Source organism: Piliocolobus tephrosceles, chromosome 10 (genome assembly GCF_002776525.5).
Source record: "Piliocolobus tephrosceles isolate RC106 chromosome 10, ASM277652v3, whole genome shotgun sequence".
In the NCBI taxonomy this organism is placed as follows: domain Eukaryota; kingdom Metazoa; phylum Chordata; class Mammalia; order Primates; family Cercopithecidae; genus Piliocolobus; species Piliocolobus tephrosceles.
In genome coordinates, this window is record NC_045443.1 from 24674064 (window position 1) to 24687557 (window position 13494).

Consider the following 13494-nt stretch of genomic DNA (forward strand, 5'->3'; position numbering starts at 1 on the left):
CTATAATTCAGCATATTCATGATAGTAGCTAAAGTAACTCAAGTTTTAACAGACTTCTCAAGCCATTCATTAAGACTTTAAAGGAAAAATTGGTCTTAAATTTAGAAGTCAAATTTTAGTTGAAACTTGCAAGATAGATGGCCCAGTCTCTGAAGTGGGTGAAATAACTAAAAAGGGAATTGGTTTTTAAATTTTTTCATAACCTTCCATTTTGTCTCTTTTCTTCCTTCTTCTTTTCATTCTTGACACCCAAGGAACTGAGTGGACTTGCCACAAGAAGCATTAGCAAATGAAATGATTTATAAGAAATATTTCAACACAACAAGTTTGTGAGGAGGGTGGGGGAAGAATTCAGACTTTTAGGAAAGTTGCTGAGCAACAGCAACGTTAAAGCAAAAGTACAAAGCCTGGAAAGTTAGCAGAAAAAGAAATTAATAGCCAGTACCAAGTCACAGTTGACTCAAAGTCAGCAACAGGGAATATTCAAAATCATTCCAAAGCATGCATTAACAGATCAAATTTAGACCTACTAAGTCTGGTTTCCTATTTCTCTTCCCAAGTCTCTATGTAAATAGACAAAATGCTTCAGTGTCATAGTGCTGCTACCTCAGGTAGACTCCCAAATTCCATTAGCAATGGAGAATAACCACCCCACCAAGCTCCACACACATACTTCACTGAGTTTGCAAATTGTGGATACCAAATAGGTTCAAATACAGTATGTAACAGAATCGAAACACTATCAAACAAAATATGTTAACAATGCCTAATAGGCAAATGCCTTCATAAATGTCAGGGTCTAAAATAAGTGTTGGCACAGTATGGCCTGTGGTCCAAATCTGGCTCACTCCTGTGAAATAAAAATGGAGATTTTAACAGATGAGCACTGACAATCAATTTGGTGACAGAGATATTAACTTTGAACTCCCAATTAAGCAAAATGTCCCCTCTCCAAAACCTAACTTAGAGTATAAAGAATGTACTTTATTGGCCAGGCACGATGGCTCATGCTTGTAATCCCAGCACCTTGGGTGAAACCCCATCTCTAATAAAAATGCAAAAATTAGCCAGTCCTGGTGGTATGTGCCTGTAATCCCAGCTACTCGGGAGGCTAAGGAAGGAGAATTGCTTCAACCTGGGAAGAGGAGGTTGCAGTGACCCGAGATCGTGCCAACGCACTCCAGCCTGGGCGACAGAGCAAGACGACTCTGTCTCAGAAAAAAAAAAGTACTTCATTATGACTATTACATTTTGAACTATGTCCATTAAAAATTTGTACTGGTCAGGTTTGGTGACTTGGACCTGTAATCCCAGAGCTTTGGGAGGTCAAGGCAGGAGGATCACTTGAGGCCAGGAGTTTGAAACCAACCTGGGCAACATAGCAAGACCTCCTCTCTACAAAACATAAAAAAAATTAACTGGGCATGGTGGCACATGCCTGTAGTCCCAGCTACTTGGGAGACTGAGGCAAGAGGATGAATTCTGCCCAGGAGCTGGAAGCTGCAGTGAGCTTCACTTGCGCCACTTCGCTCCAGCCTGGATGACAGAGCCAGACCCTATCTTAAAAAAAAAAAAAAATGTGCAAAATATTTTTCTCACTTACTTACTTACTATCCTCAGTTTTGCCTCCTAGCCTACAAAGCCTAAAATATTTACTCTCTAGCCCTTTTCAAAAAAGTTTGCCAACATCTGGTCTAAATCTGATCTGCAAAACTGTTTCGGCCTCACCTATTTCTAGCGCTTTTATGATCTATGCATGTATGTATGTATTTAGAATGTATAACATAACTACTCACATAAAGGATTTACAACTACCTCCTAATGCTCCCTAAATCACTACCAGGAAAAGACTACAGTAACTACCCCCTGAAAATAGATTCCTAGAGAGAGTTTGCAGTAATGGATGGTATTTATCTCACTTCAGAGTAAAATGAGAAGTAGGTGCCATTTTTACCCAGTAATTTAGCGTGAAAAAATTAAAATTATAATGCCCAATGCTAGCGTGAGTATGGGCAAGAAAATCCATTTCTACATTAACTGCAGCAGTGTTAAATAGCACAATTTACCTGGAAAGCAATTTGGTAATAGATAACAAAATCCATTAAAATATTTACACACTTTGACATAGTAAATCTACCTCTGTAAATCCAGAAATATGAAAACACACACATAAAGATGTTCAATAAAATGTTATTTACAATAGTGACCTGTCCCTACCACTTTTTTCCCCTATTAATGGTCCTAAGATAAATATTGGTACAATCCTTTTCCTCACATCAACATAGCCATTAATTCCTCCGCCTGCATCTTTCTTATCGTTTTCTTCTTTACCTCTGCGGCTACTCTCCTGTTTTAAGAACTTGTCATGTCTCTTCTGGATATCACCTTGGAACTGGATCTACATTTGTGAGGTCCTAAAGCTTATACAATTTGGGGGCCCTTTTAAAGAGAAAGAATGCAAAATTGTGAATGCAAAATGTGTGTGGGCACTTCGATGTCACCTAACATTAATGAAAACATAACAGAGGGGTAGCAGTATAAAAAAAGAAAGCATGAGTTTTTAACTGGTTGAACTTAGAAATTTGCACTTTTGCAACATCTATAAAAACATATGGCCACGGAAACACATTTTAGGGTCCCTACTAAAATACTGCTAGGAACCCATGCAAGCTTCATTTATGTAAGCTTTATTTCAGCTTCTTGGTTTATCTGGCTCCTTATCAATCTCTTAGTTCCTAAAGCTTGTAACTTCTAATCCATGTATCCAATCATAATGCTGAAGGTTAATTTTTCTAAAATGATATTTTAAACATACTCTTCCCCTACGAGAAAACCTTTCTTGCCAACAGGATAACAGGCACAAATCTTCCCATGATATCACTCCCACCTACTCCAATCTCATTCTCTGTTATTCTAGACATGCTGCATTATTTGCAGTTCCTTGTAATATTATTCCCATCCTCTCATACCTGAGCAGATGTTCTTTCTTCCCTGGAACTGAAATGTATTTTCTCCTCTTTTCTGGCTAAAGCATTTCTGAGCAAGTTTCTATTTCAACTTACCTTGTGAAGCTTTCCCAGAGCTAACAATAGAGTTGATAGCAACCTCTTTGGCCACTATCCCTGAATATTGCACTTACTCCCTATTGTAAAGATTCATTCACTGTTTGTTTCCCCTGATAAATCAAAAGCTCCTTAAGGGCAGAAACCTTGTCTTAACTAGCTTTATTCCCTCAGCACCTGCACTGAGTAGGTGCTCAGTAACGCGCAGTTGAATGAATGAACAAAAAAGGAGGAGAAGCAAATATACCAAAAAGCTAGTTTTGTTGCTTTCAGTTCTTACACTGTGAGCATTTTTTCACTCTTATTTTAAAATATTTGTGTGCAGCTGTACTTGTTTTATAATGGGAAATTCAATTTACAATAAAATATTTCTTTGAGCTTGACTCTAATTTTCATTAGCTCTCCTACCCAATTCTCTTAAAACCCTGCACACCTGTGCCAAGCTTATTTACATGGCCAACAGTCTACTTTACTTAAAATCACAGTTAGATCCCTGTACACAATTAGCTAAATAAATATCATTAGTGCTGCTTCATTAAAGTGTATTTTTCTTAAACATTTCTCAATACACATATTTCTCAGTAAGTAAGCACCTATTAGAGTTTTGGCAAGAAAATTCTTGTCACGGACTTGTTTCTGTAGGTATATACTTCAGGTCTTAACTGAAAGGAATAATAAAAGAATTTTGCCATCTGGAATAAAACAGTGACAAATACTACAAGACCCAAATTATGTTCATATGCATAAAGCCATGTTTCCAAATCACTATAATAATTCCTATCTCCCACCTAGGAGGCACTAAAGAATTGTTTTTAAAAGGAAAATATCAAAACAATCTGATAATTCTCCTAAATATAATCCCCATTGAAGTCGAACATATTTTATCCTTTTTTAGCTAAGCTATCATTATCATTATCCAGTAAATGCCTGCAGGAACTTTATAGCTAACAGTTTACCCTTTTCCTTTGCATGATTTAAATATGTTGTTTTATTATACATTGTTTAAATATACCCTACGTGAAGCCGACCACACACACACACACACACACACACACACACACACACACACAGCATATTTAGATAGGAATATAGGTCAAAAGCACCAAAAAATGCAAACCACAAGTCATATGAATAATGCCACCAAACTCAAGTTGACACTATTTTAGTAGCTTCAGAAACATTTGAACCCTGGCATAATTTACACCTTGAATTCAGGCAGAAATTCATCTTCTAGCCAATGGTATGATGGTGTTAGATTGGACCTCTCTACAGACAGTTGTCTTTTTCCCCTCTGTGCAAGGTTTGCTATTCTGAGTTCATGTGATGGCACCACCTGATGTCTAAGAGCTTTTTCCTAGATAGGTCCATGCTTCTGCTAGCCTGGTTTGATTGTTTAAAAGAAAGCCAGCATTCTTCTTGTTGCATAATCCTGCGTGTAAGAGCTGAGATGAAGTGTAGGATAGCAGACAGAATGCGAGCTACAGAGTCACACAGTCATGGAGAGGAACTGCTGCATGGACACTTCAAGGTCTGTGTGACTTTGAAGTAATTGGCTCCTGTGAACCCTGGTGTTATGGGATGCATTGCCCCTTCCCCCCAAATTCATATGTGGAAGCCCTAACCCCAGGATCTCAGAATGTGACCTTATTTGGAAATACGGTCTTTGTGGATGTAATTAGTTAAGATGAGGTCATTCTTGTGGGCCCCAATCCAATATAACTGGTGTCCTTATAAAAAGGGGAAATTTGGACATAGAGACAAATGTGCATAGGAGAAAAATAATATAAAGAGCTACAGAAAGAAGACAGTCATCTACATGCCAAAAAGAAGGGCCCAGGACAGATTCTTCCCCTGCAGCCCTCAGAAGGAACCTACCCTTCTGTCAGCCTTGATTTCTGATTTCTATCCTCTGGAACTGTGGGACGATCAGTTTCTGTTGTTTGTCACCCTGTTTGTGGTACTTTGCTATGGAAGCCCTAGCAAACTAACACATCTGGTTTCCTCAAATGTCAAATCCTTAATGTAAATTAGGCGGTGCCATTACAAGGATAAAAAAATCACATGGTAAGTACTGGAAAGAAGGCAGGTAATATATTTTATCATGGAGGGGTATAATTTGAAGTATTTTATCTTATTTCCTTGAATCTTGCTTCTTTCCCCAGTCAGCCAAGTAGCTATACTCTTCACTCAGGTGTTAGAAAACTGTTGGCAAGGCAGGGAACACAGGACACTGCGGGGCGGGGTGTCAGTTAATAAATTGTGAAGTTCAAAAGCCTAATGCCCCCTAGGAAATTGGAATGATTCCCGCCCATAGAAAACAGGATCAGAAGAGACCTTCCTACATATAAACTAAGCTAAGAGCGGATGTAGACCCCTCTGAGTACAAAATAAGGTAGCTAAGGCATGTGTGTACATCAGTGGATCCAGCAGCAAGATGGAAGTGGCTGGTTTCACCCTATTCCCCCCACACCACCCTGATCCCAGGCCCCACTGCCTCGACTCTCCCTAGTGGGAGCAGAATGACAGACTGGGCGATCCAACTGAGGCACCTTCCTGAAACAAGTATGAAATTTCAATGTAAATGACCAGGTCAAAATCCAGATTTTAAAAGAAACTGAGAACTATGGATGGCTCTACAACCTAACAGGAAGTTATAAAGAATCAACAGAAGGGAGATGAAGGGAAGAGGCTTCAAGAGGCTATTGGATAGAGCTGCTGCCGATGCCAAGTCCCACCTTGCCCCCAAGAGAGAGGGAGAGAAAGGGCTACCTTTTCCACAGGTCTTTTGAGAGGCTTCAGAGGAAATCTTTAGTGGGCCTGGATGTATCCCCTGGAGTTTGGAAGACCCCATGGACCGCAGCCTGGCTCCCACCCTGAAAATCCAGAGGACAACAGACCTGGGCTAGAAGCAGCTCTGCAATCTGAGAAGTGCCCGCAGCCTCTCCCGCCCCTGAAGGTTCATAAGAGGCATGTTTTCCTGGAGCAGGTGTGGGCCAGGTGCGAGAGAGCCAGCCTGAAGCCCAAGAGGACCACCGGCGGTATTCACGAGACACCAAATCAGAGGCCAGAGGAAACAGACTATCTGAAACCAGGTGCTCAGTGGGGATAGGGTTCTGAAGGAGAAGCCCTGCCCAAGTCAGAAGAATTGAAGCTGAGCGGGTCCATCGGAGGGGCCATGAAAGTCCCCCAAAAGTGACCATCTGAGAGTCAGTGTTAAGCAGCTTCCTGGCCCAGAAAACACAAAGCCAGCTTAACATAACATCCGTTCAAGTGAGAAAAATCCCTGAGCTACTTTTCCCCTCTTCTTTCCCATGCTCCAACCCCTGAGAGTTCAGCAACAGCAACTAGGAAGTGGGATAGGAGGTGACAGGTGAAGAGAGAAAAAAAATGACAGACCTTTTCCCACTGCAGTAGTCCAACTCAAAAACGGGCCCCAGGTTGGGGAGGCCAGATCATCTGATATTAAATTAACTTTGAAGCTATGATTATGGTGTGATATTGGACATAATCATTTCTGAATGGAGATTATTTCTGTAACTTAAAATGTCCAGAGGAACTTTATTTTAAATCTAAGAGTGAACTTATAAAGTATGGAGTCTGAGACCTAAATTTCACCCGAAGCAGGGAATACCTGCCACCCTTCTCCAATGCATTTCAAAGAAACAGAAGGAAATGAAAAAGAAATTGTGTTTGGATTGATTTCCTAAGTTGTGCTTGTTCAAAATACGATTAAAGAAACCCCAAATATATTGTGGGGAGACACGGGTGATGGGCAAAAAAGTTTATTTCTTGGGTATAGTCTGAACTTCAGAAACAGCTTGGTAGTACATCCAAGACTTGAGTGGCTTTGCAAAGGATTTCATGCCATAGCATAACACAGGAGCCACTGAATAAGAGCGGCAATACAAAAAGAAAAAAAGGGGGGGGGGGGGGGGAGCTTTTAAATCCCAAACAGTTTCCTCTGGGCCTGCAGCAGTGATAGCATGCCCCTATGTGCCCAAGAGGTATCTAGAAGAAACTAAGAGAAAGAGAACAGAAGATCCTCGAAGACAGATCGAGGTGTGCCTCAGCAGCGGTCCGCAAGTACTGACAAGAGATGGTAAGACAGACATGACTAATGGAGAGATGACAGCCAAGAATTGCGATCCACCCCTCCAGAACTTGGCATCTCATAGCCTTATCCAGAACTTCAGTGCAACCTCAGGCTGCTGTCATGGTTAAGCAGAGGGTCCGAATGGCATTTACTTTCAGATTAGCTATGGAAGAATAAAGAATGTTACATTTCTTGCACCCACAGACAAGAGACCCACCTGCCACATTGGGGGAGGCTTGTCCAAAACTTCTGAGGATCCTCCTGAAGTATGTCTCTACACCTTGGACTGGTTAAAAAGCCTAGAAGAGAATTAGAGCTCAGTCATTTAGAGGCAGATTCACAGTATACAGAGATGGGGTTGACTGTCTGAAGTCTTAGCTGTTTTAAGAAATACCACTGGATTGCAATAAGCTGAGTGTGACAGAATACAGTATATAGGCTACTACAGAAGCCTTAAAATCTTAAAATTCCAACCATACAGATATGGAGTGATCAGCAGAAGGAATGGAAATAGAGTGAATTTGCCTGTTTCATTTACTTTTGAAACAAAACACTCCAAATCCAGGAACAACATACAGAAAACAGGAAATATAGTAGGGAATTTCGAGGTTTCTATCCAAGACTTGGAATTTTTTTAAGCATTCAATCTGTTTCTGATGAGAGAAGAAAAATAAACCCAGGTCAGGGAATCAATCGTGACAGGAATGGTACCGTAGACAGATTGTTCAAGGAAAAACCTTTCTGATCGGGTGACATTTGAGCAGAGATCTCGAAGAAGTGAATGAGCAGGCCAGAGAAAGGAATGTTCCAGATGAGGAAATAGAAAGTACAAAGGCCCTGTGGTGAGAGCTTACTAAGCGTGTCCAGGAACAGCAAAAAAGCCTCCGCGGCTGCCATATGATTATCTGAGGGCAGAAAGGGGGGACATGAAATGCTTTCCCATGGAAAGCACCAAAAAATGCTTTCAGATTTTTAATCTAGAGGCCTTTGGAGGAAATTTTGTGTGTTTTTAATTAAACATTTTAATTTGAAATAATTGTAGATCCACAGGCAGTTACAAAACACACACACACACACACACACACACACAGAGAGAGAGAGAGAGAGACAGAGAGCCCATGTAGCCTTTACCCAGTTCCCTCATTGGTAACAGCTTGCAAAACTATATTACATTATCACAACCACGATACTGACATTGACAGAGTCAAGATACAGAACATTTCCATCACCACAAAAATCCCTCAGGATGCCTTTTATAGCCACACTTGTTTCCGCTCCACCCCACCCCTCCTTAACCCCTGGAAACCACTGATCTATTTACAGTTTCTATAATTTCTTCACTTCAAAAATATTACATAAATGAAATCATACACTCAACAGAACTTTCTAAAGATTCGTCCAGGTTCATGTGTGTATCAATAGTTTATTTTTGTTGCTGAACAGTGTTCTACAGTATGGATTGTTTAATCATTTATTGAAGGACACTGAGTTGTTTCAAGTTTGAGATTAATTCACGCCAGTCGGAATGGCAATTATTAAAAAGTTAGGAAACAACAGATGCTGGTGAGGCTGGGGAGAAATAAGAATGCTTTTACACTATTGGTGAGAATGTAAATTAATTCAACCATTGTGGAAGACAGTATGGCGATTCCTTGAGAATCTAGAACCAGAAATACCATTTGACCCAGCAATCCCATTACTGGGTGTATACCCAAAGGATTATAAATCATTCTACTATAAAGACACATGCACACGAATGTCTATTGCAGCACTACTTACAATAGCAAAGACAGGGAACCAACCCAAATGCCCATCAATGTTAGACTGGATAAAGAAAATATGGTACATATACAACATGGAATACCATGCAGCCATAAAAAGGAATGAGATAATGTCCTCTGCAGGGGCATGAATGAAGCTGAAAGCCATCAGCGTCAGCAAACTAACACAGGAACAGAAAACCATACACCACATGTTCTCACTCAAAAGTGGGAGTTGAACAATGAGAACACATGGACACAGAGAGGGGAACAACACACACCACCAGAAACTGTTGTGAGGTGGGGTGTGAGGGGAGGGAATTTAGAGGACAGGTCAATAAGTGGAGCAAACCACCACGGCACACGTATACCTATGTAACAAACCAGCACATTCTGCACATGTATCCCTTTTCTTTAGAAGAAATAAGAAATTGTTTGTGAAGTTTGATATTATGAATAAAGCCATAAACGTTTATATACAGGTTTCTGTGTGAACGTGTTTTCTTTTCTCTGAGATAAATGTTCAGGTGTGCATTGCTAGGTTATATACGGCAGATGAATGTTGTTTTGTTCTCCCCAAAATCTACCAAACTGTCTTGCAGAATTTTACATCCCCACCAACAATGTCTGAATGAGTCAGTTTCTGTACATCCTTGTCAGCATTTGATACTGTCACTATTTTTTAGTTTGGCCTTTCTGCATTTGTCATTGATTCATGATGTTGAACATCTTTTCATGTGCTTAGTGGCTATCTGTATATCTTCTCCCAAGAAATGTTTCTTCAGGTATTTTGTCTATTTTCTAATTGGATGTTTCTGTTTTATTATAGAGTTTTGAGAGTTTATATTCTCGATACTAGTACTTTGTCAGATATATGGTTTGCAAACACTTTTATTCCAAGCTGTAGCTTGTCTTTTCATCCTCTCAATAGGATCTTTCACATAGCAACATTTTTTTTTTTTAAACAGGGTCTCACTCTGTTGCCCAGGTTGGAATGCAGTGGCACAATCAAGGCTCACTGCAGCCTCAACCTCCTAGACTCTGGTGATCCTCCCACAGAGCTGGGACTACAGGCACATGCCACCATGACTGGCTAATTTTTTGTGTTTTTTGTAGAGAAGGAGTTTTGCCATGTTGACCAGGCTGGTCTCCAACTCCTGAGTTCCATTGATCTGCCTGCCTCAGCCTCCCAAAGTTCTGGGATTGCAGGTTTGTGCCACAGTACCTGGCTTGAAATAGCAAAAATGTTCATTTTAATGAAGTCCAGTTTATCAACTTTTCCTTCAGCTTTTGGTATAAAATCTAAAAATGCTTTGTCTAGCCCTAGACCCTGAAGATTTTCTTTTTGCCCCTAGAAGTAGTATAGTTTTGAGTTTTACATTTAAGTCTGTGGTCTATTTTGAGTTACTTTTTGTATAAGTTATAAGACTTAGGTCAAGGGGTTTTGTTTGTTTTGCCTATGAATGTCCAAATCGTTCCAAGAATGAACTGTTGAAAAGGTGTTTTTTTTCTGTTGAATTGCTTTTGCACTTTTGTCAAAAATTAGATTGATATGTTGTGAGTCAATTTCTGGCTTCTCTGTATATCAATGGCTTCCTCCATTGATATAAGTGTTTATCCCTCTGCAAATTTCACAGAGTGTTGATTATTACAGTTATATAATAAATTTAGGAATTGGGTAGATTACTCCCTTTATTCTTCTATTTCAAAGTTCTTTTAGCTATTCTAATTGCTTTGCTTTTCAGCTGAAATTTCAATATAAATTTTTCTTCTCTGTATTTATAAAAAATCTTGTTGAGATTTTGATAGTAATTGTGTTAAGCCTGTGTGTCAGTTTGAGGAGAACTGCGATCTTTGCCATGTTGAGTGTTCGGTCCATGAACATGATATAGTTATTTATTTAGATCTTCCTTCAGCATTGTGTGGCTTGCAGCATACACATCCTTTAATGTGTTTTGTTAGATTTATTCCTAAGTATTTCATTTTCTCAGTGACTATAAATAGTACTGCATTTTAAATTCTGATGTTCAGCCATTCATTGCTAGTATTAATATATACAAATATAACTGACTTTTGTATGTTTATCATATATCTTGCTACCTTGCTAAACTCAAATCAGTTTTGGGAGTTAGTTTGTCTTTTTTTTTAAATGTTCCATGAGATTTTCCACATAAACAATGACATCAAATGAAAAATAGGGGCAGTTTTATTTTGTCCTTTAAAATCCATATGCTTTTAATTATAATTTTTTGCCTTTTTGCACTGGCAAGAAATTCCAGCAGTATGCTGAAGAAGGGTCATGAGTAGACATCCCTTGACCTTGTTCCTGATCTAAGAGGAAATACTCACATCTTTCATCATTAAGTATAATGCTAGCTGTAGATGTTTTATAGATGCTCCATGTCAAGTTGAGACAAAGTTTTCTATCTCAATTTTTCTGAGAGTTTTTCTCATAAATGACTGTGGAATTTTGTCAGTGCACTTTTTGCATGAATTGATAGCACTGTGTGATGTTTCTTCTTTAGGTTGTTAACACACTGAATTGCACTGATGTTTTTTCATATACTGAACCAGCCTTGAATCCCTTGAAATAAACTCCCCTTCGGTCATGATGTATACTACGGTTCTTTTTACATATTGCTGAATTCTATTTGCTAATATTTTGTTAGCATTTTTTGTACCTGTATTTATGGGGGATATTGGTCTCATCTCTTTTTTTGTACTTTGTTTTAGTATCTGGGTAATACTACTTTCATAAAATGAATGGTTTTCTCGGGGAGACTGTTTATAATATACATTGTAAATAATCCATGGGTAACAAAGGAAGTCTCAAGGGCCATAAAAAATATATTGAACTGAATGACAATAAAAATGCAACATGTAAAAATTTGTGGATCACGGCTAAAGCAATTCTGGTTTCAATCCCTCTTTAAATATTTGGTAGAATTATCTAGTAAAACCATCTGAAGAATACTTTTTTGAAAGTTTGTTAAGTTACAGATTAAATTCCCTTAACTGTTATAAGGCTATTAAAATTATCTAATTATGGGTGAGTTGCAGCAGTTCATGTTTTTTGAGGACTGGGTCCATTTCATTTAAGTTGTGAATTATGTGTGTAGAGTTGTTTGTAGTAGTCCCATATTATCCTTTTGCTGTCTGCAGAGTCTGCAGTGATACATCCCTTTTCATTACCGATATCGATAACTTGTGTTTTTTCTCTTTTTATTCTGTTAGTCTTACTAGCGGTTTGTCAATTTTACTGATCTTCTAAAGTAACCTGAATTTTTTCATGGATTGTTTTCCTGTTTTCAATTTTATTGACTTTTGTTCTTAACATTATTTCCTTTCTTCTGCTTGCTTTGGATATTGACAGCTCTTCTTTAGGTTCCTGAACTGTGAACTTAGATTACTGATTTGAGACTTTTCCTCTTTTCTAATGTACGTGTGTGGTGTGCCATAAACTTCCCTCTCAGAATTGCTTTAGCCATCATCCACAAATTTTTACCTGGTGTGTTTTTATTGTCATTCAGTTCAGTATACTTTTTAGGGCCCTTGACACTTCCTTTGTTACCCATGGATTATTTACAATGTATATTACTCAGTTTCCAAGGGTTCAGAAATTTTCCTGTTCTCTTTGTTATTGATTTCTAATTTGATTCCATAGTGGTCAAAAAATATATCCCATATGATTTTAGTTCTTTTAAATTTATTGAAATTTGTTTTCTGGCCCAGGATATGATCTATCTTGGTATATGTTCCATGGGCACATGAAAAGAATGTGTGTGCTGCTGCTGTTGGCTTTCAATTAGATTTTGTTGGTTACTAATGTTGAGTTCATCTATATCCTTGCTGATTGTCTAGTTTTTTTTTTACAAAGTGATTAAATCTGGGTGCTTGAATCCTCAAATAATATTGTGAATTTGTCTATATCTCTTTTCAATTTTATCAGTTTTCGCTTTACATATTTTGCAGCTCAGTTATTTAGCACATACACATTTAGAATTGTCATGTCTTTTTGGTGGAGCAATGTCTTAATAATTATATAATATCCCGCTGTCGCTAGTAATTTTCTTTGCTCAAAAGAATATTATATCGATACTAACACAGCAACTCCCACTTTCTTTGTATTACTGTTTGCATGATACATATTTTTCTATTTTTTCTTTCAAGCTGCCCACATTGTTATATAAGGTCACAGGTGAATCAGTGACAGGGCTGGGTGAGCAACAAGACCTGAGGACAATGAACTACACAATGAGAAATAAAAATATTAACTTTTTATCTTAAGTGTGTCAACAGTCTGCTTTGAAATGCAGTTATGCTTCATTTCCTTAAGGAAGGCAAAATAAGAACATGGCAGATGGAATATTATCACTCATCTACATTGGAATTTAACCAGGACACTGGGGTTTAAACTTACCCACTTGCCAAAAGTAGCAAAAGATACCAAATAAATGGCCCAGTCATCGATATTATTGCAGACACTAGCCCACAAGAGGTTCCAAACGTGAAATTCTAAGAGTGACCACGTCCTTTTTCACTGCGTATCAATGATTTTTTTTCCCATCTATCCAGGCTG

General features: G+C 38.5%; 1 protein-coding gene across 6 annotated transcripts in view; it reads right to left on the reverse strand.

The window, feature by feature from the left end:
- SOX5 (SRY-box transcription factor 5) overlaps nt 1-13494 on the reverse strand; it is a 1029303-nt gene that overhangs the window by 865789 nt on the left and 150020 nt on the right. For all 6 annotated transcript variants that reach the window (XM_031936285.1, XM_031936283.1, XM_031936282.1 and 3 more), the window contains exon 2: nt 7373-7454. The gene's annotated coding sequence lies outside the window, so the exon portion shown is untranslated. The remainder of the gene's footprint in view (nt 1-7372; nt 7455-13494) is intronic.